At 44.8% G+C, this 25235-nt stretch overlaps 1 protein-coding gene across 2 annotated transcripts in view; it reads left to right on the top strand.

Annotated features, from left to right (window-relative positions):
- Positions 1-25235, top strand: part of PEAK1 (pseudopodium enriched atypical kinase 1) — a 720838-nt gene that overhangs the window by 224457 nt on the left and 471146 nt on the right. The window contains exon 3 of one of the 2 annotated variants that reach the window (XM_078685076.1): positions 14628-14726. The exons of the other annotated variant lie outside the window; for it this stretch is intronic. The gene's annotated coding sequence lies outside the window, so the exon portion shown is untranslated. The remainder of the gene's footprint in view (positions 1-14627; positions 14727-25235) is intronic. 2 annotated transcript variants of the gene reach the window in all.

Here is a 25235-nt window from a genome sequence, read left to right as displayed (position 1 = left end):
GTTCACCCATATTAGTGTCCCTCTCGAGTGTGTGGTGAAGCCCGCTGCAATACTATTTCCCGTCAACCCCTTGTGCTGTAACATCCTGCTAGTGAGAGGCAAATGTGTCTCCTGGAGGAGAGCGAGGTCTATGTTATGCCTGCGTAGGTAACTAAGGACCTTTCTCAGCTTCCTATAGTCATTGAGGCCCCTGACATTCCATGTCAGTGCTCTCAAGGGGGCCCGCGCCGTTTCGGACCGTGGTGTAATTTTCTCAACACCTGCCATTATATATAGAGTGTGCGATAAGGCTGCCCAGTAGTGTTATCCGTCGGTCCCTAGGAGCGAGAGTTGGCAGGTGACACAACAGATATTTGCCTATCCCAGACCTAGTGGGACTCCCCCAATTCTCGGATGGCAGCACCTCGGCGTTCAAACCCAATAACAACTGGCACTCAATAACAAAGGGGGGTTCCCCGGTTGCGAGTCTCCCGCTAGTTCAGGTTCCTCGATGCCTAACAGCCGGCAAGCTTCAGTGAGAGATCGAATCTGGTGCACTTTGTTGTTCAATTTAAATACAATCCTGAACGGGTGTCCCCAGCTATATGTGACACAGAGGCGTCGCAGTTCAGCAGTAATCGGTCTGAATGATCTACGCTTTTCCAGGGTGATGGCCGCCAGGTCCTGATAGAGTGTCGGCGAGTGTTCGCCATAGGAGACGGAGCCCAGCGGTCGCGCTTTAGTGAGAATCTCTTCTTTGGTGCGATAGTCCTGGACGCAGACCAGGATATCCGCTGGCAAGGCACCCGAGGCTCTAGGCGGTCCAGTCCGATGTGCTCTGTCTATCGTGATAATGGAGTCAGCCGATCGGCCCAAAATGTGGTTGAAAAGGCCTTGCGTGAACTTGAAGAGATCCGCCGTGTCCGGGGTGGGTTTTACTCCTCTAATTCGTATGTTATGCCTCCGAGACCTGTTTTCCAAGTCCTCCACATGGGATTGTAAGTCGACTTGCTGGTCATGGATGCGGATAATTTCTTGCTGGAGCGCTTCCATCTCGACGTCTCGGCCGTCACTCTTCGACTCTAGATCCGCTACCCGCTCGCCGATGGCGTCCGTGTCTCGCCTCAGCTCTCGAATCTCTCCCTTCAATTCAGTCTTAAGTAGCTGGAGATCTTCCCGTAGGCCACCAAATAGTGATTCCAAGAAAGATCTTGTGACCGGCTCGTCATTGCTTGGGGGGCTGGTGCCCGGTGTGCCGGTCGTTGACTTAGCGGACGCCGCATGGTTTCCAGCGCTGTGAGGGTCCGTTTTTTTCCCCCCCACGGAGATGGGTGTAAGCAAGTCTTTAATGGTCCTGTCTTTTCGCACCCTGCCATTCGCCATACTTCCCAGGCCTGTTAGCTGAACAGTCCGGCGTGGACCGGGCCAGAAGCCCGTCGTAGCACCTGTAGATGGGCACCAGACGGTCCGGTGCTAAAAGTCCACCTCCCTCGCACCGCTGTCGGTCTCCTCGGCTCCAACTGCTGCCGCTGCTAGGTCCTGATTGCCTGCGTGCCCCCCTCAGATAGTGCTCGGGGCGTTAACCCAGACGTTGCAGTCCGTGTGGGAGAGCCAGTAACTGGGCAGGGTGATGTCTCAATATGGCAGTCCCCGGGGCACCTCACCCCAGCGGCCACTCCAGGTCACGATTGGGGCGGCACACACTGGGGGCCTCTGCGGCAGCGACACCACACCGGGGTCTCCACACCTCCCCCCGGCCGTCTCTCGTTTCCTGCTGCGTAGGGTGGGGGGACCCCTTCTCCTCTCCAATGTCTAAGGCTGCGGTACACGCAAGTTCCAACCCGCACCCCCTTATGTGTGGGGGGGCAGACGTGTGACTGTAGTGAAGGCACGTGTGCCCCGGTCAGACGTGGCGAAGGGTGCTTCCCGCTCGAGCGGAGCTCTGGCTGCAATCACCCGGCCCTAAAATGTCGGCGCTCAGTGCATAGATCACCTCCAGTGCCAGGGGAGGCTCCAAGGGTGGCAGTCCGCAGCCGGGGGGGTCGGCGCTGTGTTCAGCTGCTCACTGCTGACCCAGAGCCGCAGCCCGGAGCGTCGAGTCTCCCGGGGGGGGTGGGGGGGGGGATTGGGGTTCGTCTCTGTCTCCCCCCTCTCCTCACCTCAGGCCGCTTCCCGGGCTCGACCGTCGCCGCTGCAATCTCCGTTTCCGCCCTCCAGCAGTCGCATGTGCAGCCAGGGACCCTGGATATGCTGGTGTAGTTTCCCGGCAGGTCCGCAGAAGCCTCCACGGAGGAGCCGCGGGAGGCCTCGCACTCAATCGCGCGGGTCAGACCTGCCGTCTCCCGTCAGGGATGCCTCAGCGTCGGCTTTATGGCTCCGCCCCTCTCGGCCTCGTTTTCGCTGCTCCGTCCGCCACAGGTCCCCATAGGCCGCAGTGTCCCGGCCTAGAAACGGTCCGAGCCCAACACAGCTGGACCTCCGCGCCGCCTCGCAGATGTCCGCACCAAGCTGGCAACTGGTCTGGGGTCCCAATGAGGCCTCTCGGTACCCGGGAGGGTGCTTTAGAAGCGATAAATCGGCGTTCGGCGGCGGGAGCTCAGCAGGACACGTCCGCTCACACCGCCATCTTGGCCACCTGTCCAAGCTGTTTTTGTATTCTTAATTGCTCAGTGTACCATGGGGCGGTCGGTGTGGGTCTATTCCTAGATTGAGACGTAGTGGGTACTGAAAGATTAGTAGCGTGGCCTAACCAATCCTGGAATTGTCGTGTTGCTATGTTAGGTTCAGTGGACACCAGTGGACGCGTACTATCCAACAGTTTTTTTTAATTCTAGCTGATTTATGTTTTTCCAAACTTTAAAGGAGCCTGGGCTGGGGGAAATAACTTTCTTGCTCACAAGTTCATTGATTGTAATTTTACTGAGTATAGCATAATGGTCGGACCAAGTCATGGGTAGGATATCTGATATGTGCAGACCATCGACATTAGAAAATATACCGCCTAAGGTATGCCCCGCTGAATGAGTGGCAGAGGCAACCAGTTGTCTGAGCCCCAGTGTCTCCATGTCTGTTATGAGGGAGGAGGTATCTTTGTGATTATTTTGTTCTAAATAAAAATTCATATCGCCCAAGAACGTAAAGGACTCTTCAGTAGCTATTGATTCCAGTATAGTACTTAAGTCGGTAAGAAAACCTGTCCTTGATCCTGGGGGTCGGTATATGAGTATTCCTTTAAAATTACAGAGCGCTTAGCTTAATTCCGAACTGCAGGGCTTCGCAGGAAGTGGCAGGAATGGGTGAGGTTCTGACTACGAACCGTTCCCTTGCTATAATGGCCAGCCCGCCTCCTCTTTTTCTTACTCTATCTTGTCGATAGGCTTTGTACCCGTTGGCTGTTGCGATCACTACGTCAGGGTCCGACGCATCGTCGGTCCATGTTTCTGTAATAAAGAGAATATCTAAATTATTGTCAATAATGAGGTCCGCTATTTCGTGGCTGTGCTTACACAGTGATCGCGCATTAATGAGGGCCATGACAATAGTGGCTTCTTTACAATTTGTTTGTAACTTAGCGTGAATCTTACAGTTGTTTATAGGTAACACGCTATGGCAGAATAGACAGAGCATGGTTACTTCATTTGATACTAATAGTGGATCAAGCATTATACAACTGGGAGCAGGTAAGGGTCGAAGCTCCATCAGAGAAGTACGAAAATAGACCAAATTAAGTTGGGTCGGGGCCCGGCCAGGGGTCGTGGCCCTAGGCCCGGTCCCGGCGCAGACGGGCTTGCCTTTGGCGCGCCGCCGGCGCGCCCGCTGCGCGGTCGGGTAGGTCTTGTGCTTTTATGCATGATTAAGGGAGAGTTGGAGGAGGGTGGGATCCACCAGACACACACACCACCAGCCATCAGTGCACACTTTCACCAGGCACACCACCAGCCGTCCGTGCACGCTTCCACCAGGCACACACACCACCAGCCGTCAGTGCACGCTTCCACCAGGCACACACACCACCAGCCGTCAGTGCACGCTTTCATCTGGCACACACACCACCAGCTGTCAGTGCACGCTTTCACTGGGCACACACACCACCAGCCATCAGTGCACGCTTTCACCGGGCACACACACACCACCAGCCGTCAGTGCACCCTTCCACCGGGCACATACACCACCAGCCGTCAGTGCACGCTTCCACCAGACACACACACCACCAGCCATCAGTGCACACTTTCACCAGGCACACACACTACCAGCTGCCACACACTAACCACCAGCCGTTAGTGCATGCTTTCACCATGCACACACACCACCTGCTGTCAGTGCAGCAGGCAAGCTCTTCTCAGAGTTTCTTGGTAAATATGTGTTCGATGCCTGGGAGGGAGTGGGTCGAGTTTCCTTAAACCATGCTAAATATGTAGGTTCAGTGCATGTACTGCAGTGTGAGCGAGTCATGCTTCCCGGGGCTCACTCACTCCACACTTGTAAATTGCGCCTGCACCAGGCTTTTTCTCATTTGCAAAGCTCGGCGCATGCGCACAACTAGGCAACCCACCCACCCCCGCGAATGACTGCTTCCTACAACCAGAATGGAAACAACATTCAGAGCAATGAAAACAAGTTAATTTGATGCAAAGAACTGTTAACAAAAACCATGTCCAGCTATTGTAGATCTGGCAACTTAAACAAAACGGCAAAAAAACAAGCATTGGCATAGCCAATAGGTCTCGCTTTTTGGACCCTATAAGTATTTAGTTATGCAGCAGAATATCCTTGGAGCAACAACACCAACTGTTGCATGGCTAAACACTTATAAGGTCCCAAATGTGAGACCTATTGGCTATGCCAATGCTTGTTAACTTTGTGCAGGACGGTAGAGCGAGAGTGGGGTCATAAGCTTGTGCACATGCACAGGTGCCATCTGTGTTTTCATTGCTGTAATCAGGCTCCTCTGCTTGCACTGCCCCCTTCCTTTTCCCCCCTCCCTCCTGGTCAGCTTCATTTGTGTCTTCTAGCTGTGAATCATGCTCCTCTGGCAATGGACCCTCCCTTCTCCCCCTCCCTCTTCGTCAGTTTCATTTGTGTCTTCTATCACTGTGAATGACCCTGCTTCCACCAGGCACACACATCATCAGCCATCAGTGCACGCTTCCACCAGGCACACACACCACCAGCCGTCAGTGCACGCTTCCACCAGGCACACACACCACCAGCCGTCAGTGCACGCTTCTACCAGGCACACACACCACCAGCCGTCAGTTCACGCTTCCACCAACCGTCAGTGCACGCTTCCACCAGGCACACACACAACCAGCCGTCAGTGCACGCTTCCACCAGGCACACACACCACCAGCCGTCAGTGCACGCTTCCACCAGGCACACACACCACCAGCCGTCAGTGCACGCTTCCACCAGGCACACACACCACCAGCTGTCAGTGCACGCTTCCACCAGGTGCACACCACCAGCCGTCCGTGCACGCTTCCACCAGGCACACACACCACCAGCCGTCAGTGCACGCTTCCACCAGGCACACACACCACCAGCCGTCAGTGCATGCTTTCATCGGGCACACACACCACCAGCTGTCAGTGCACGCTTTCACTGAGCACACACACCACCAGCCATCAGTGCACGCTTTCACCGGGCACACACACCACCAGCCGTCAGTGCACCCTTCCACCGGGCACATACACCACCAGTCGTCAGTGCACACTTCCACCATACACACACACCACCAGCCATCAGTGCACACTTTCACCAGGCACACACACTACCAGCTGTCACACACTAACCACCAGCCGTTAGTGCATGCTTTCACCATGCACACACACCACCTGCTATCAGTGCAGCAGGCAAGCTCTTCTCAGAGTTTCTTGGTAAATATGTGTTCGATGCCTGGGAGGGAGTGGGTCGAGTTTCCTTAAACCATGCTGAATATGTAGGTTCAGTGCATGTACTGCAGTGTGAGTGAGTCATGCCTTCCGGGGCTCACTCACTCCACACTTGTAAATTGCGCCTGCACCAGGCTTTTTCTCATTTGCAAAGCTCGGCGCATGCGCACAACTAGGCAGCCCCCCCACCCCCGCGAATGACTGCTTCCTACAACCAGAATGGAAACAACATTCAGAGCAATGAAAACAAGTTAATTTGATGCAAAGAACTGTTAACAAAACCATGTCCAGCTATTGTAGATCTGGCAACTTAAACAAAACGGCAAAAAAAACAAGCATTGGCATAGCCAATAGGTCTCGCTTTTTGGACCCTATAAGTATTTAGTTATGCAGCAGAATATCCTTGGAGCAACAACACCAACTGTTGCATGGCTAAACACTTATAAGGTCCCAAATGTTAGATCTATTGGCTATGCCAATGCTTGTTAACTTTGTGCAGGACGGTAGAGTGAGAGTGGCAGGCGGAAGCATCATGAAAGCTCCACTCGTTTTGGACTCAAGGTTCCAAGTGAACCTCGAGCTGAGCCAGAGCCCGAAATCTGGATCGAGCCTTGTTGGAGCTTTTAGTGGTTAAGTGGTTCACCCACCTCTCCAGGACACAACGCAGCAAATGTTCCCTCTTGCACTATTATTAATGCCGGGAAACTGTAGGGTCGCTTGTACGCTGTCTCAGCATGACGTCTTTATCGACCCGTCCCCCATGAGTCTTAATAAGGTTTTCATTCTGAATACGTGAAGCTGGTGCTAGATTGCTTCCTCCTAGCCCCCGGATGAGTCCTTTCTTCCCAGTTATACATCACTGTGGTTATCCCTTCGGATCACATTCAGTCTGTAATCAGATTGAAATGCAGTCAATTCACCGTGAGGACTGCTAAACAAGCACATTCATGAGGGCCTAGTTAGCCGGCACCCTTGTGTGAAGATGGTAACCGCTTCTGCACAGTTATAATGTGATGGTGCTGCTAACTCCAGGGCTGAGGGAAGCGAAACCAGTGAAAGAGTCCATCTGCCACCTTCATCTCCCTCGTCCCCGTCGTTGGGGTTGGCTCCTTGGGGTTAGTTTTGGTAGTCGAGGCACTAGTTCCTTCCCCTGGGCCGCTATTATCCCCTTATTCTTCGGAAGTGCCTGAAAAAGTGCCAGTCTTGTTTTATTTGTTAAATCTGCCCTCAGGGCGAGTTTGGTTGGTGTTTGAATAATTTCTGTTAGCATAAAAAATCTTCTTTCAGATCCGATATACTTTCTGCTTTAAAATGGCTTTACTATTTTTTCGCCGTTTCTTTTCTTGCTCAATTCTATTAAATTCAAGAATGCTTTTTTAGAAATCTCTTAAAGGAGTTTCTTGCAGTGTCTATGGTGAGGGTGCTACGGGTTTAATGGATTGAAACACAGTCAACAACGACTTGCGGATCCAATTCCTATTAATTTACTTTATAGTTTATGGGCCGTATTCTTGCTAATGTTATTTTGATACAAATATTGTCCCTTCAGGTCACCTGTATCACAATTGTTGCCTCAGCACTTTTCGCACCTCACGTTTGTTCACAAACCACTGAGGCCTTTTATAAGAAAACTCTATTCATGGAGTTTTTATACACTCAAAATCTTGTTTTGGATTAAAATATATGTTTTGCAATACCTCCATTCTTTTTTTTAAAGAAGTTTTATTGAGTTTTATACATACATAAGCATTAGAACAAACTCATCCCAACTTCATACCTCATTCTTGTTGTCTTAGGGACCGTGGTTGTTCGTGTATTTTACAGATTTCAACAAAAAATATTTTATTACATGGAGTGTGTAATTCCCAATATTGTGTGTAATTCACAATATTGTCTTGGATAATGCAAGGTAGAAAAATATTTTTTTATTGAAATATTTGATTACCTTTAGTCAGTGTACAGGTAGGTAGGCGTCTTTGTGATGCTTCAAAGAAATATCCAGTATATCAGTGTATTCTCTGATATACCTAATACAGTTCCAATTGCATCTATAGATATGTACCTCAGTTGAATGATGTCAATTCCGTTTGGAAATTCTAGGATGTAGTGTTTTTGTAAAGGTGTTGATGATTTAATCCTGATACAGCAAACACGTGTTTCACCCCCTACTTTGGCACGCCAGCCCCAGTGCTTTCACACAGCCATAATTGTTTCCTGGTTTCTCCAAATTATGATTTCCATTTAATTTCACAATTAATTATAGGTCTTAGTAAGATCTTTATCTGTGATCCTCCTGGTTCCTGAATTTATTATCGCTCCCTCTGGCATGCACTGTCATATGAAGATATTTAGCAGTTCTAAAATTATCTTTAATTGTTGGCTTATTTTTCCAAATTATGATTTCTGTTTAACTTCATGCTTAATTGTAGTTCTTAGTAAGATCTTTAGCCGTAATCCTAAAGGTGAAAAGTGTTATTAATTGACCATTAGCTCATAATCCTAGTGAAACAACCAGTAACATGCATATATGTTTTTGCTGTGTTACCTTCTGGTTCCCGATTGTATTATTGTTCCTTATTTGTGCTCTGAAAACAGAAAATGGAGTGGGTGGAATCGGTAAAGACCTTTTAATTTCAATATGGTATGCAATGGATATATTTATACTTTTTTTTACCATTTAAAAAATCTAAGTGTTTTACAGAATTGTTGTTAGGGTGAATTGTAGGTAACCCGACATATTTGGATACATTTGGTAAAGTCCTGCTACTCCTGGGCAGTCCAATATAGCATGAAAAGTAAAGTTATTACGGGCTTACCTACTACGGGCATAATGCCGTACGCTCCAGCTCAGTTCACAAATTGTTTTGCCATTCAGTTCCCCTCATTTGAGGTGTGCCCCAAATCTTATATGTAAACCTAGTACCCGCCTAACAGGCTGAGATCCTTAAATGTCAAATGACTTGCTTGAAAGACAATAGTCGGGCCTTGACGAAGTCTGAGCTATCATTTTCGTCTGACAGGGAAGGCCTCTTTAAAGTTTATACGAAAAAACACGGCGGACTAGTCAAGCAGGATATGCCATTGAAGCAGGACTTGACACTTTAATATCAAAAGGGATCCTCCCAGTTCCCCTTTCATATTCAGTCAAGTTCAGGGGAGTTATCTCTGCCCACTAACTTCATCCTGTTGTTTTGCTCAACAAAATGCAGGAGTTTCAGACAATGCCAAGGGAACTTTTTAAAAGTTACCTTTCTGTAATATTTAGAACAAATCCGACTTCGCTATTGAATTTCATTTTTAACAACTTAAAAAGAATATTTGTTTAGTTATTTTTATAGCTAAACCCATGTTTAATATTAAAGTTTTCATGTCCTTCTTCTAAATGCCGTGCACCCTGCCCTTATGAGCAGTAAGACCTACGTAGCAGTGGCTTATAAATATTTAAAACGAAGGTATAGGGCTCTCTTAACGGATATTCTGACAGTTTGAATTTGCAGCTAAAAACTGCACAACCAGAATACTGGTGGCAGGCCTGCCGTCATGTTTACATCGTCACTGTAGTCGATGGCACAACCGCTGCTACGGTCCACTTGTGACATTTAACTTAAAGGCCATGACTGCAACTTGGTGCTAGATACTAGGGACATAGAGGTGAGTTAAAGATGCCCATCAGGCATATACCAACTTTACCACGTTGAAAGGAGGAGTACACTTTACCACTGTTTAGTGGGGGTAAAGTTCCCAGAGTTCTACATCCAGCAGACATTAGAGTACAGCAAAAAGGAAAAACATTTTAGGTGACCCTGCAGAAAGTGTACATTTCCATCATTGACCATTCCATTGGAAATATGGACAGTGAAAACAGATATTGATTCCAGTTTAAACTCATTACAAAGACTGAAAACTCTCTAAATCTGATTCCGAGGTATCCTCAGCTTTTCAGCTTTCAAATTTGTATATATTGGCTACCGTTCAATTTGGTAATGGCGACACCTGTTCTTCATAGCATTACTGTACAGAAAGATTGTAGTAGCAAGTGTTATTTATAAACAGGATATTTTTATTAATGTAATATATCCAGGGGTATAGGATATTTTTAAGGCGGGCCCGTGGTCACCTCGTGTACTATTGTAGGTTTCCTATACTAACTTACAAGTCAGCTTCCATATGATGTTTAGAATAACTTTTCTATACTATATACATATCGCATTGACAGTTCCATATTTATATTCAGATCTACTACCACATGGTTAATAGTGACTATTTTATTCTTTCTACATAAATGAATGTGTAAGGGCAGACAGTTAATCTGTTACTATTGGCTTGGCCACAAGAAATCTAGTTTTTGAAATAATTTGATATTTTTTCACTGTTTGTACGCACAAACAAGTGCAGCAGACTTAGATTTTATCTTTTCTTCTTTTTTTTCAAATTGATACCAACCAATGTGATCCTCTTGAACCTTGGAGAGTGCTCAAGTGTTACTTGAAAAATCTGGAATGTCATGATTGTCTACATATGTGCTTGTCACAGGTTTCAGTGACACACTGTCCTTCCGCAGTCCCTTCTCTTTGGGGACCAATAATAGTCCAGCTTCGTAAGATTGCTGCCGTCTGTTTTAGCCAGAGCTTATAGTTGTGGAGCAGAGTTTCCCATACTTATGATTTATGTTTCCCTTAGTTAGTGAGAGTAGTTGTCATATAGTGGGTTGTCGATTTTGGAGTCCCTTGGGTTGTGTAATCAATCCCTTCTGTCGATCACAAAACGATCAAATTGTGTGATTCCTAACATCATGAAAGTGACTTACTTCTGTATATCTTAATATAACTTGAGCACATAGGCTTGGGTTTAATGTTAATATCTAGCTTTGCAATATTTATATAATTTCTCCATCGCCCTTCCAGTGACCTTGCCGAGCATCCTGGACAGGGCTGAAATTGCTTGATCCAACTCCAATAGACAAGACCTGTGTGTCAGCAGGACATTGGCCCCGAAGGAATGCATGTCCAAGTCAGGATAAAAGAGCAGCTAGAAAAGCAAACTTCATAAGCCAAGTAGTGGAGAATCTTGTAGAATATAATTTAGAACTGGTCCAACAGGCAATGCAAGGGGGCTCAGCGTCGCCTGCTATTTGCCAAACTGCGGTGTAGGCAGGCTGTCGCGAGCACATAGACCTATTGCTTGTTATTTGATTAATTGCATGCAATAATTCAGCCTCTAATGTATGTAATGCAGATGCATCCGGCATGAACCAAAGGAGCGTCCGCATAAATTAATGTCTAACTTGATGCGCTGATTCAGCTTCCGAGCCGGTCACAGGTCCACACATCAATAGCACTACAGGCGTGTCACAGGGACCTGGGAACTGCAGCAAAGCACAGAAGGGAAACAAACAGCACACCTTTCTTGAAAGGTTTAAGGAAACAATAGGAAGTCTCATTATGCAGCTTATGAGGTGTTCCAGTCCTTTTATACTTTGTGAATCTTGAAAACATGTCAAGTTTCATTAGCCAACATTAACTTCAGAAATGAGGGCAGACAGAGAAGCAGTTAGCGCAAACAAACGTCACGTGACTCAGAGGCAGCCTGCATAGCAGGATTTAGGACCTAACCCTGCACATTAATGTTGGCAGAGCAATAGAAGTTTATATTTAGTCATCAATTATAAAAGGTGTTAATTTCTTTGATGCTTCTCTATCGCTCACTTGCAGGAACTGGCCGGGCGGCGGACAGTGTGGGACTTGAGTGACAATTGCTTTCGGCAGCTTGAGAAGCCTTCCTGGTAACCTCCCGACTAGAGTAATTACAAGCAATTAGTCTGCCATGATAATTTGTTTACTAAGGTGACAGACCAGATTACTTTAAGATGGCATTGTGATGTCTAGTCTAGGATTGCATTCTTTGTTGTGCGGTAGGCAGGCAGCAGCTGCAGATTAAAGTCGGTGCTCGTTATGAATGCAGGATGGACCAGTGGATCTTGTTTGCGGAAGATCTCCCACCAGTCAGGAGCACATACCAGACCCAACCTCAAGACGACTCGAGTACCCGTCCTGGTGTATTAGAGATTTGTCTTCTTGCAGGTTGTCTTGTACTGATCAACTCCCAGCACAGGATCCATGGAAGGTCTCTGCCAGACAGTAGTGGACGTGGTCCATCTGCTGTGCTCTCTGGTTCTCTTTCTGATCAGAAGCGGGTCTGGGTTTCAACAGCCGGACCTCTTGTTGTGTCGGCCACTTGGGCCCAGGATGTAAAATTACTTTGAACAACAGGGATAACAGAGATGGGCCTTGAGAGGCACCAGACACCCTGGATTCCTACCCTCACTCTCAGCTTTTTAGGTGGGCTGTGCTGTTGTAGGCATTGGCTGGATCCAAATGTAGCAGCACTACACAGTGTCCTTCTGCGATCGCTGTCTCTAATGTTTACGGATGCCTTTCGATCCCTAATTGAACTCAACAGCGATTCCATTTTAAAAGCACCATTCATGAATGTTACAGCCTTGGAGTAAAGTCACTCCATTAACTTGTTAATGTTATTGATCATAAAGCACTTTTAACAGATTGATTTGTATAGAGTGGACCTCCAAGGCTGGCACTGATGTTCAGTACAAAGGGTCACTGTCTGGCCAACCTTGTAAATCACCGCAAGAGAACATTTCTGTTTCTGCTGCACTAAACTCAGCCAAATGTTGTAAATATTACTTTTCACGCATACACTTACAATCCAGATTGCAAAATGTCACGCTTTTAGATACATACGTTGCCTAAATTAGTCAACATTTAGTCTATTGATCGACGCACATGGTGAATAAATCATGAATGCGCTGGAAGAGGATTCTCTTGATAAGATGGGCACCAGCATCTGTTAACGAAGAAAAGTCGAATCTTAATAAAGCTCATGGCCGTTACAATTTACGTGATTATATTCTAGTTTTTAATAATGCGCTTGAGATGAAAGGGCATGTATGAAAATAATCTGATCTACCGCTACTGACTGCGAATGAATTAATTCAAACAATGAATGCTAATAATAGTTTTGATCATTGGTAATAACTGATTGTTGGGTTATTATGCACTAGCTTTTATTGACTGTCCCAAAGGTACATTGTATTTCATGGGAACTAAAATTAAGAAGCAAAACAAACTAGGTTAAATGTTTTTTTTTATTAATCACATCGACAAATAACTGTTTCATTGATGTGAAAGGCAGCTAGCTGTCTGTGAGTATTTTGTGGATAATCAATCTTTCGTTGTTGATGGGGAATATCCCATTTCAGTAATTTGCTTTCATCCCTCAGTAAGAAAGGCAGAGTGTGCCACACATTACACAGTTTAATGTTCTGCGTAAGACTCTGTTAATGTCAAGACATAGTGAGCAAATTCACCTATTCTACAAAATGAAATTCAGAAAGATGGTGAAACAGGGGTATAAAGCAGGCCCCTTTAGCGCAGGGATTCCTTAACCCTTAAGTGGCCCCGACGCCTTTAAAGAGCCCCTTTTCAGCCCGAGGCTAATACATATCTGAGACATTGGAGACTTGGGGGCCACTCTGCATTGTCTGCTGGGGCCCAATCATTTTGCCTGAGGTCACTGCGATAAAGGCACTTCTTCTTTATACCACTTGTTTCAACTCTGAGAAATCCACAAAAAATATCTTCTAGGGAGGATAGTAAGAAAGAACAATGTCCGGAATCGAATCCGCTGCTCTTGTCAAAGGCTGCATAAAAAAAGCCTTCAAAACGTTCTGTTTATGATACATCCAGCCAATCAGATCATCTGTTTCGAGCTTACAATACCATGGCACTCTACAGTAGTACCTTGGTAGTCCTTCGTCACTAGATATCTTTACATTTTAAACTTTAAATTCTGAAAAACTACTGAACGGATGTACACTTGATCACGAAACGAATTCTTTCTGGATATAATCTTGCTTTCTGCTAAACGTTGTGGAAATGCATTCCGTAGTTTTTGCTGTAGTGCTGTTCAAAATTCCTATTGGAAAGTGCATGGGGAAATCATCTTGTGGGATGCCCTCCTTCTTCTCGGCCACAGCTTGACAAATCCACCCAGAGGAGAGGAGTTGGATGAAACTTTTTTTTGGGGGTAAAATATTGTGAAGATTCATCATAGGGAGCCAAAGTTATTAGCAAACTATAAAATCCATTTGCAATGGAAATACGGTTCTAAATGTAAGTACACAGTGGCAGCTTCACTGTGTAATAAATGTTTTCTGCAAATCCATTTTAACTGTGTGTTTTCAGTGAAACACACTTTTTTTTAACAATATACTTAATTTCCAACCCGTGACGTGGGATTTGGGGTCAGAGCCTGCCCGCGGCACCCAACCCGCCATGGCTGCATATTCCCCTCAGGTACAGCCTTTAGCCCTGTGAAGCAGGGGGTCTGTGCAGGAACGCCTAATCCGTCATAGCCACCTAACTGATGCTGTGCAGACCCTCAGACTGGCCCTTTGCCCAAACACATAGGTCGCAATATCCCCCAAACATGCAACAGGCGCGCAACTCCTGCTGTGTACGGCCTTAGGAAGTGTGTAGCAGAAGTTGGGCATAGAGTCTAGACCACTTGAGGATAAGTTGGATCAATTTAATATCCCACATTAATCTCCTCTACATGTATTTTTTTACATTGACCAAGCCTTCTCTCATTAAAATGTATGCCTAGCTGACTTGCATTATTGAGCCAAATTTAAAACTGCACTTATCACTAATTAACTCACCATCACTGTTCTCCCCTCAGAAAACCAGCTCCGCTGTAATCAGGCATCACAGCACACCCGGGAAGTACTCGGCGACCAGGGTGGTAATCCAATGATGAAGCATGTCACCTCCTAGGTAGGTGAGTGAGGGTTCTTTCAAACTCCCAATGGGTTACAAGGCAGTGCACCTTAAAAAAACACAAATCAGTAGTTATAGGTACAGTAGCGAATGAAATGGGAGATTAGTTCTCATTTTGTTATTATATTAATATTTGGGAAGAGGAATTTTGCTTCTCTCTCTCTCTGATTGATGTTTAGATATACAACAGAGGTTGGGCATAAGGCGTGCACCCAACCTGCATTGGGTACTGCGCACCAGATGGTGTGCACTACAGTGGACGCCACACCCTATCTCCTGCCTTTCAAGCAAAGCCAGACACTTATTTTACGGCTTGGCTTGACATTTTGTTTTTAACACTCCCTGAAATGTGTGAGTAAGAAGAGTTTCTGGTGTCAGAATTGACTGTTGATGAACTTGTTCATTTGCTCTGCCTTACGCACCACTTTAGGTGCCTTTCTCTCTGGATTAGTTTTATTTTTGCGTGCATCTGGACACCCCTTTTGGGTCCCACTGGAATATAATGACCGATGGGGGGGGGAGATCCTTCTTGGCTAATCAGATCACTATAATCTTTCAAATTAAGGTACCGTGAGACTCCCTCCCCACCCCCACCAACCGTCCAGATATCACTATAATTTTCACCCCTTTATGACCACTGTGAGCAGAACTTTAAAAGCAAATTTCTCAAACAGCTTAACAAATGTACACCAAACTATTAAAAGCATGTGTTTTGAGTGAAGTTCTAACTTTCTGCCAACTTTGGCGTCATTCTATTAAGCTGTTTTGTCTGTATTGTTTCCCAAAATTTCATTTAGGAATATGCATAAGAAAAATACGTTTTGCCCTCCATTTTTCTCTGCCCCCGTTTGATGAATCACCCCAAATATTTCCAAGATGGAGCTAAGGTGGATGATCCTTCTTTTTGGAAAGTTGGGTGAAGATTCATCAATCGGCGCCAACACTGTTACCAAAGCAATTAACCCTCTTCCAATGGAACTCTGACCTAACTATAATTACAAAGTAACCGCAACTATGTAAAAAATACTATTCCTGTTTTTTATTTATATTTCTTTTCCTTTTTTTTTATTAAGTAATTATACTTCCTGATTTGTTTCATAACCCCATACTTTTTAATCTCCTTAATATCTTTCGTTTATCTGTCTTTTTGTATACATATAAATAAGAACATAAAAATATATTCAACATTAATGCTTATCTGTGAAGTAATGTCTCCTGCAATGTAGCGGCTCACAACATAATTGTAATAAAAATGTACTTGCGATGTAGTGACCCCCGATATTGCCAACTAGTGGCAAGCAGCACCATTCTCAGCAGGCTAGATTATTGTAATGCCCTGTTGCTTGACTCTCCGAAGTTTTTTTTTGGACAGATTACAGAGGATCCAGTCAGCAGCGGCCAAGTTAGCTCTAGGGCTGCCCAGAAGGTCCTTCTCTTCTGTGGTCTTGGCAGAGTTGGATTGGCTCCCTTTGAGACAGAGAATTAAGTTTAAGTCTCTTTGCCTTGTCTTTAAAGCCCTTCATGGGCTGGGACCTGCGCTCATGCGGAGAAAATGTTAATGGTATGTCCCCATGAGAAATCTCCGTTCTTCATTGGCGAGATTGGTGAAGGTACCGAGGTTTAGGAAAGTCAGGTCAAGTGGTAGATCCTTTGGTGTGGCAGCGGCCAAACTTTGGAACGAACTCCCGTGGGAGATTCGACAAATTAGGGAGCTCCTCCCGTTTAGAAGGAGTTTGAAAACCTGGTTGTTTCCCAAGACATAGTTTGCCTGCCTATGTTTCGGACATGCTCTTTTCCTGTACTCTGAGTTGCTTAGCGCCAGGATGCCTGTAAGGTGATAGTGCGCCCTACAAGTTAAATAAATAAATAAATATTGTGCAGGTGGTTGATTCTCAAGGAAAGTATCAAAAGTGCACCCCCAGGTAAGGATTGCCATCTGACCAGTATTTTACCAGATTGGCTGGTTGGTATTTGCATTCCAAGACAATTAAAAAAAAGATAAGGAAGATCACAAAAAGTGTAATTTTTCCCTTTTGCTCCAAGAAAAGATTACAAGATGAAAACATGTCAAAAATAGCTTAGAACTGTCTAAAATATTACTGAATGAATTTAAAAGAAATTGTGACAGGATTGCTCTTTTAAAAATTAAACAGCAGACTTGACCCATAATAGTATTAGAATTTCTGCTTTTGGCAGTTAAAGATCCTCAAAACAAGTACAAATGGCTGAAATTTTATTTTGAGAAAGGACGCAACCCTACCGTATGTATTTGCTCTTGCATAGGTGGACATTTTCCACTTCCGGGATTTCACAAAAGTTTACAGAAGTAAGACTGGAAACCGTACTCCGATCAAACGTTTGTAAATCAATTTTCACTTGGGTAAATATAGACGGTATATTTGTGCATGCCAAAATCTGCTGAGTGATTACTATTTGACGTTCCCTACACCCCGTTTTGCCCCCACCATGTAAGAAGTTTTACTCCTGTACTTGTCTGCAGTAAATTTGCAACCTCTTCTAGTATGGGAGGAGATTGTAGAGGAGCTGGTCAAACATACTCGATTGTGAGTGTTCATAGATTCACAGTGCATCCCAGCCCGGAACTACCGCTACTTCCAGCCCCATACGTAGATCCTTGCTGGAATAACAAATGCTGATATAATGTGAGCCCAACATAATCGTAGAGCCTGTATTCGAGCTTTGATATAATGAGAATGCTGCTATAATTTCTTACCTTATTGCAGGCACCAATAGGTCCAAATTGATTTTTTTTCCGGACAAGTAATTTTCTGAAGCTTCCTGTCCTTTGGACAGTGCAGATATTTTAGAGAAGGAAAGGGTAACGGCATCTGACCTCAGTAGCTCTAGATTAGTGAAGATGGTGGTACTGGCTTTATATTTGATAAGGGCTTCTTGCGAGGGGGGATTTACTCCATATTATTGTGAGTGGTAAGGAGTTAAAATCTCGTTCTCTTCTGGTCAGATGAGCGTGGGTACGTCCATCTACGTCCTGATTGGCTGACAATGCACAGAGTGGGTGGGCGTGGCTCCCTGGGTCCTGATTGGCTGAAGAGGGGGTGCGACCTTTGATTGAGTGTCATGCTGAGATTGATCAGGTAGCCTTTAACCAGTGCAGCTCTGTATACGTTTTGAAAATGTCTCTTGCGCGCCTGGGAAATCTATATCTGATTCGTTCTGCAGTAAGTGCAACGAGAGAGTAATCCCAAGCAGTGAATCATCCCATAAAATGTAAAAGGCAATTAACCAAACTGACACCTGCACAAATTATTATACTGCTTGACATGTTGATTCAGCAGTGAGAGCTTGAATCATCAAACGCATTATAGGTGTGACACAGGGATTTGAAATGTATAGTAATATGCAGAAGGCACGTGAACAGTGTCCTACTTTAGAAAGCTGAAGCATACCGTAATAGCTCTCATTAGGCAGATAATGTTTTGACTGTCAGTTAAGAAGGTGTCACATTTGTAAGCGTAGTGTGAATCTTGCCGCAGTGTTTTCGAATATGACGCAGCAAAGGGAATCACACACACAATACATGAACTTGTACATGCGGTTCCTTAGTAAAGCAAGGAACACAGATCTCATTTCACAGGAAGGCTTCACTCAGCCTTGCACACTGCTGCAGGCACAGCAACAAAGAATTGATGTGGCCTTCATAGAAATAATCAGTAATTGCTGCCTGTTTGTCCAGCTCTGCAGCACTTATGGCTGCAGAGCAATTTGTTCAAAGAGACCAAGCTGCCAGGTTTGGTATTCTCCTTCAAGAACCCACTAGGCAATCTACAGCTGGTGCAAGGTGACTGGCTGGGGTATCGTGAGCTCCATGAGACCTCACCCATTACTGAAATTAAATGAAATTTTAATTTGTAACGCGCACTAATGCCCAAGGGTGTCTAGGTGCGGCGGATATGAAGAAGAAGCTGCCCAGAGGTGGAGAGGCTGGTTGGTGTATTCAAGCTAATTGTTAGACAGCCAGGTTTTTAGAAGTTGGTGAAAAGCAAGAAGATTGCTTTCTTTTTTAAGTGCCAGAGGTAAAGAATTCCACAAGCTGTCTGTGCTTGCCATGAAACTTCTTCCCCCACAGCAAGCTGTATTTTGCCCTTGAGATCACAAGATTAAAGGATGTGGCCGAACGAAGCTGCCTTTCTGGGATATACCACCTGAATCTGTATGTCAGATAATCGGGACCAAGCTCTTGTAGAGCTTTAAAGACGATTCAAAGGGACTCTAATTCAAATTGCATTTTAACTGGCAACCATTGCAGTATTGGCAATGCTTGGGCCACTGAACAATGTTTCGGGATGGCGAGCAGCAGGCGTGCTGCGGCATTTTGGAGAATCTGTATTTTGTTTCGGAATCTTTATTGGATATTGAGAAAGAGACCACTGCAATAGTCAATAAATGGAATAAATGGTAGGACTTTCCTGAGAGTTTTTATCATAATAAAGCAGGAAGAGGTGATTGCATTAATTTGCCCTTTGAAAGACAGTTTGGCGTCAAAATAGACTACAAAATCTTTTATCTTGGTGACCGGTTAAGTTTTCCCAGTTCCTGCAGCCACCAACTTGGTGTCTAGAAGGAGGTATCGCGTCCAAACAGAAGCACCTCAGTTTTTCCTGTATTCAACTTCAGTTTTTGGACATCCATTTCCCAACTTTCCGCATTCAGCTATGAAATCTAGAAGCGGTGTCTTTTGGGTCACCCGGGAAAGCAGACCACGATTTGTGTGTCGTCGGCGTATGACACCATCGTAAATACAAATGACTTAATAACTGGGAAGAGGGGGGCGATCTGTACATGTAGGGTGCAGATCAGATGGTGGTCCTCAAGTGCAGCACAGGCTGGCATGGCAAACTAGGATGGTTTGCATACGAGACCAAGATCTTGAACGTCTTATGCAGGGCCACTGTAATTTTGCAATTCTGCAGCGATTTTTGCACAATTATAGATTTGCAGCATTTGCCACATAATCCATCAACTGTTGCTTAATGTACAGATTTTATTTCTAGCTCAAATGGTTGAAATGTTACTAAAAATGAAGCAACATGTAGTGCCGCGCACTGAAAGGCCCTTTGCAAAGCTGGACTGGCCACCTTTTTTTTGTGTGCTATATTTGGGTATTGGGTATTAAAATGGTACTAATGAGGTGCAACCAATATTACAAAAATAACTAAATAATGAAGTAATACTATCACAAAATATGACACATTATTGCCGCATATTTTGTTTTTTCTTGCTGCATAATTTACATGACCCTGCTGCACACGCTCCTGCCCTATAATTCCAGTGGCCCTGGTTTTATGTACTTCTCGTAGTGTTACAGGGGGTGGCCCGACTCAGGAAGGCCTCAGTCTTCTTCCAGATACATATGCCAGCATCATGAATGAGGTCACTTTCTTTAATGGAGATATGTTCCACTCTGGGCCAGCGTTTGGTTGACTTCTGATATTGATTTTTTTTTAAACACACTCATTGATGGCGGCCAAAATTAAACACGTCTCGGTTGTGTTTCCGGGAATTCCCAATATATGGTCAGGTAGCATGAGCGGGCTCCATGTCCTGTGCTCTCTTGCTAATTTTGCAAGGTGTCGATTTACATATACTATACGAGGTTGAATTGGGTTATAATGTATATGTGCCGGTTTACGAATATCAACATGATACTTCTAATTATACACCTAGTCGTGATGGTGACATGTGACTGAATTTACTTCTCAGAATACGTACGTACGTTTGTCTATACTTTTCCACTTCCTTATATTATGTGGATTGAAGATTTATACTGTGGTAAGTAGGACAGTGTTAAGTGTCCTATACTATTTCTGGTACTTGTTAAAAATGAAGATAAATCGTGCATATTGATTTCTTCTTTCAGGTTCGTTTAAAAAAACAAAACAGTCTCTTTTGGATGATCATTTCCATTATGTAAGAATAGGGATAATTAAGGTGAGCCACGTTATAGCGCTTACTCCCGTTATAAGGACGCTTTAAGCACACACTTTATGGGTTTGATTTCAAACACGTTTGTGGTGGCCTGTTGTCTGTCTCTCCATCTCTTTAATAGTTATTTGACTCTGTCTCTAGACATATATGTGGTTTTAATATTGATTTGGGTTTTCTTGTTACACTTTCTATACACTCCATTGGATGTAGGTATCCTACACATGGATCATCTCGTCTCTACACGATGATTAACACATTACACATCTGCACCCTCTTATCCTTTGAACTGCAGAGCACTAGGAAGGTGTATGGGCTTAACCCAACCCCTCTCATTCCTGACGCCATTATTACATTTGTTTCAGCCCTGATGAAGTCCTGCTTTACAAAACGGACGAAACACAGGTTGGCATGAAGCTGTTATGTTTGCCTATGAATTTTGCACAAAGGAACTGTCATATGGAATATGAAGAATAATGTCTGAATAAAAGACACTGGGAATCAACGTACAGTACGAACTTGGACTTGATTTTGGTGTGCTTGGAGTTTAATGTACATTTCCACTCTGGCTGTTGGAGACACTGCCTATGCATGGGGAGTCAGTCTTTTCTCATTCAAGGATTGAACGCGCCTATATCGAGCATCAATTGCAGATATATTGCGCACTAATGCTTTTATAGTAAAACTGCAAACTGACGAAGGTACTATCTGCCCTCGTTGCATCAGGTATTAGAAGGGATGATCCATTCAGCTTTAGAATCTTTTTTGCGCCCTCCTATGCCGCCATGTCCCCTTTTGCCCTGTCACCTCTACCTCAACCCATGTGCAGCCCTCTTTTTGTGGTTTCCCAACTATCTCAGTAGATAATTTATACTTTCCTTTGTTCCATTGCATTATTCTATTTTTCCTGTTGTCCTATTTCAGAGTTTTGATTGAGCCTTGATTGAAGACTGCACTCAGCAGTACTGCTGACGACTAAGTACATTCACAGGATGTGCTGCCAGAAGAATAAGTGCTATTGGCATATCACATTTCATCAACATGTTGTATTTTTTTCCTCTCCCAAATGAATGACGCTCAAACGGAGGAAGTGGTTGTAGACAGTGTACTATTTTAAAAAATATTTCAGTTTTTTTATTTAACATATTAGTGCTTGGGCAAATACATGCAGCTGATTTTACCATTCTGCAAATTGACCAATTTGCTGCTTAAAATCCTGAAGAGCGTTGTTGGTTTATTAGGTCGAGCCTGGGCAGCGCATGTGCTGCTCTGTGAGGCATGCTGTATTGAGGTACGGCATAGAAGCGCTGCCCATTTTCCACCCATCTTTTCAATTGGCCCCTGTTACTGTTCTTGCGAAATTGTGATTTTCATTTGTGAATAGGCTTAGTAGTCCCTCCTTGGTACCACCATGCCTGCATTTCTAACCTCCCATAACGACTGGAATTTTTACTAGTGTTGTTAGACGGTCTGCTTTATAAGTCGGTGAGCACAATTTCCTTTAATGATCTTCCTCTATTCCACCCATGACATCTCAGCAGGCCGCCTGGTTTTATATTATTTATTTTTAAATTATAGCGCAGTCATTTTTAACTATAGCGGCCGCGCTTTAATTATTTGATTTACAGATCGGACCGCTTTCAATTTAGCGGCTGTGCTTATTTAATTATTTAATTAACAGCACAGGCCGCATTCACTTTAACGGCTGCGCTACAGAAACTTTTAAATTACAATTTTTTTGTCCTTGGGTGAAAGCACACCATACGTGCTTTCACTTTAATGTTGGCTACACCCCTTTCACCAAAGCTGCTCGCTGTAGCCTGCATATGGCGAGCAGTGTGTAAAGAAAGGGTCGCGGCCTCCATTACAGTGGTCCTGTATTTCCGAGAGTTAGAGCTATTGGCATTAAAAATGACAATGACTTTTATATATGTGTTGGTTTAAAAAACACATTCATAAAAGAATGAAATTAAATGAATGAAATGAAAATTGTTCTTTTATAGTGCATGGCTACCCAAGAGCATCCCAGCGCTTGGAACCACGGAAAGACAGGATGTCTGAAGATGATAAAGGTGTGATCTTAGTTATTTAGTTAGTTTCCTAGTTTCCAGGAAAGAGCCATGTTTTTATTTTCTTGCGAAATGTAAGGAGGTTGGGTTCCTGGCGAAGGGAAAGGGGCAGAGAGTTCCATAGTTTTGAAGTATTGTAAGAAAAAAGGCGACCACCAGAGCAAGCCTTATTGATTCTATGGACTTCTGCCAGATGGAGGTAATTGGACCGCAGATTCCTAGACATTTTGTATGGTTTAATCAGGTTAGTAAGGATCGGGGGACCTTTGCCTTGAAGATTTTTATGGGCAATACAGAGGCCTTAAAGTGTATCCGTTCTTTTATCGGTAGCCAGTGGAGTGATCTTAGTGCTGGTTTCGCTGAGGAGCGGTGGTTGGTGCTCGTCAGCAGTCTCGCTGCTGAATTTTGGACTACCTGGAGTTTGGAGATCACAGAGGCCGGGGCTCCCAGGTAGAGCGCGTTTCCATAGTTGAGCCTGGATAAGATTAAGGCTTGAACTAGGATTTTGTTGGCTTTATCAGGCAATTGGGGAAGGATTTTGAGTATGGATTTTAACAGGCCGAAACAGGTGACCGCTGTTTTCCTGGCTTGTACTTTAAACGAGAGATCCTCGTCTAACCAGAGTCCTAAACTCTTGATCACACTACTTGGAGTAGGACCAGGGCCCATAGAAGGGGGCCATAAAGTGGGGGAGTTGAATGATGCCTTCCTGCCCAGTAACATCAGTTTGGTCTTCTCGTTGTTAAGTTTGAGCTGAGACTGGCCCATCCACTTTGCTACCTCCTCAAGACAGTCACACAAGCTCGTATGGGACAGATCTGCTTGGTTCAGAGAGACCACGAGCTGCGTGTCGCCAGCATAGCTGATTAATTCGATCCCATAGGGAGCCGCTATCTCAGCAAAAGGGGACATGTACACATTAAAAAGTGTGGGGCTGAGGGAAGAGCCCTGTGAGACCCCACACTGCAAGGGTATCGGCGATGAGTGGCAGTCCCCTTCAAATACCTTGAAATACCTTTCCTGAAGGAAAGATTCCAGCCATGAGAGGGCTTTTCCCGAGACTCCAAGTTTGTTTAGACGGGCTGAAAGGATACGGTGATTTACCGTATCAAACGCGGCGCTGAGGTCCAGGAGGATAATGGACACATTGCCACCTGTGTCCAGAATCCTCCTGGACTCCTCAACCACCTTTAGGAGAGCCGTCTCCGTCCCTTGCCCGGGGCGGAAGCCAGTTTGAGAAGGATGGAGTAGATTAAAGGCTTCCAGAAATGAAGACAGTTGGCGATTTACAAATCTTTCTGCCAATTTACTAATACCCGGGAGAAGGGAAATGGGGCAGTAGTTAGATAGGTCTCCAGGGTCAAGGTTTTTTTTTTTTATCAGTGGTTTGACCATGGCCATTTTCCAGTCCCGTGGGACTATGCCTGCTTCGATCGAGGAATTGATCAGATTGATGACAGGTGTGGCGATAATGGGCAGGACTGATTTCAGGATGTTAATTGGAGCGGGATCAAGCGGTGAGCCACTTTTTATTGCATTGAGGAGAGGAGGTAACAATTCCTCAGTGAGCGGGGTGAAAGACTAGAGTTCAGGGATAATCCCTTGAAAGGAAGGTTCAGTTGGTGATAGTGATTCAGAGATGGGATGGGTGGAAGGCCCAGAAGAATCTTTTGGATTTTGGTGTGAAAAAAAGATTGCAAGTTCTTCACAGCAGGGCCCTGAAGCATTTGGGGTAGGAGGGGGATCAGGGGCTTTCAAAAGAGTTTTAACAATTCTGAAGATTTCTTTTGGTGAGTTAGGAGATGCAATGATTTTCTCTGCGTAGAAAGCAGTTTTGGCTGCCTTTAACGTGGATTTATAGGCCTTAATGGAGGCCCTGTATTTAGTTTTTATCTCTAAATTAAAATCTTTCCTCCATTGTCTCTCCTCTTTTGTTACAGCGCTGTTTAAGTTTCCGGAGTTCAGGGCTAAACCATGGGTGATTGATTGATCATCTTTTTTGAATTATGGATTTTCTGGGGAGCACTGTGTCCAGTGAGTGCTCTATCCACTGACTAAATTCTGAATTTGTTTTAATGATGTCAAGGTTGGTAGGAGGTTGGGTAGTCCTCAGTGCTTCCGACCATTCTTTTATCTTAAGTTTGGACCAGTGTCTTGCCTGCGCTCTGCAGAAGGGTTTGATCGGACCTGGGGGGGGGGGGGGGGGGGGGCACTCCACGTAAATGGTATATTAAAGTGGTCTGACCACGGGACCGGGCTCGGATCCTTATCCTTAAAAGGCATTGTCATTTACAATGCCAATAGCTTAAACGCTCGCAAATGCGACACCTATTGCATTGAAAATGCTTGTTCTTTATGTTGTCAGTCCTTGCACAGATACCATTCTTTCCAATCAAATCTGTACAACTACTGGTATTCCACAACTGGCTAGTGGTCACTGATTTCGACAAGTATGCCGCTGCAGCCAAGCACTCGCT

This window comes from Lissotriton helveticus, chromosome 3_2, assembly GCF_964261635.1.
Source record: "Lissotriton helveticus chromosome 3_2, aLisHel1.1, whole genome shotgun sequence".
In the NCBI taxonomy this organism is placed as follows: Eukaryota; Metazoa; Chordata; class Amphibia; order Caudata; family Salamandridae; genus Lissotriton; species Lissotriton helveticus.
The sequence above is the reverse complement of the archived record's forward strand: the minus strand, read 5'-3'. Positions and strand labels throughout refer to the sequence as shown.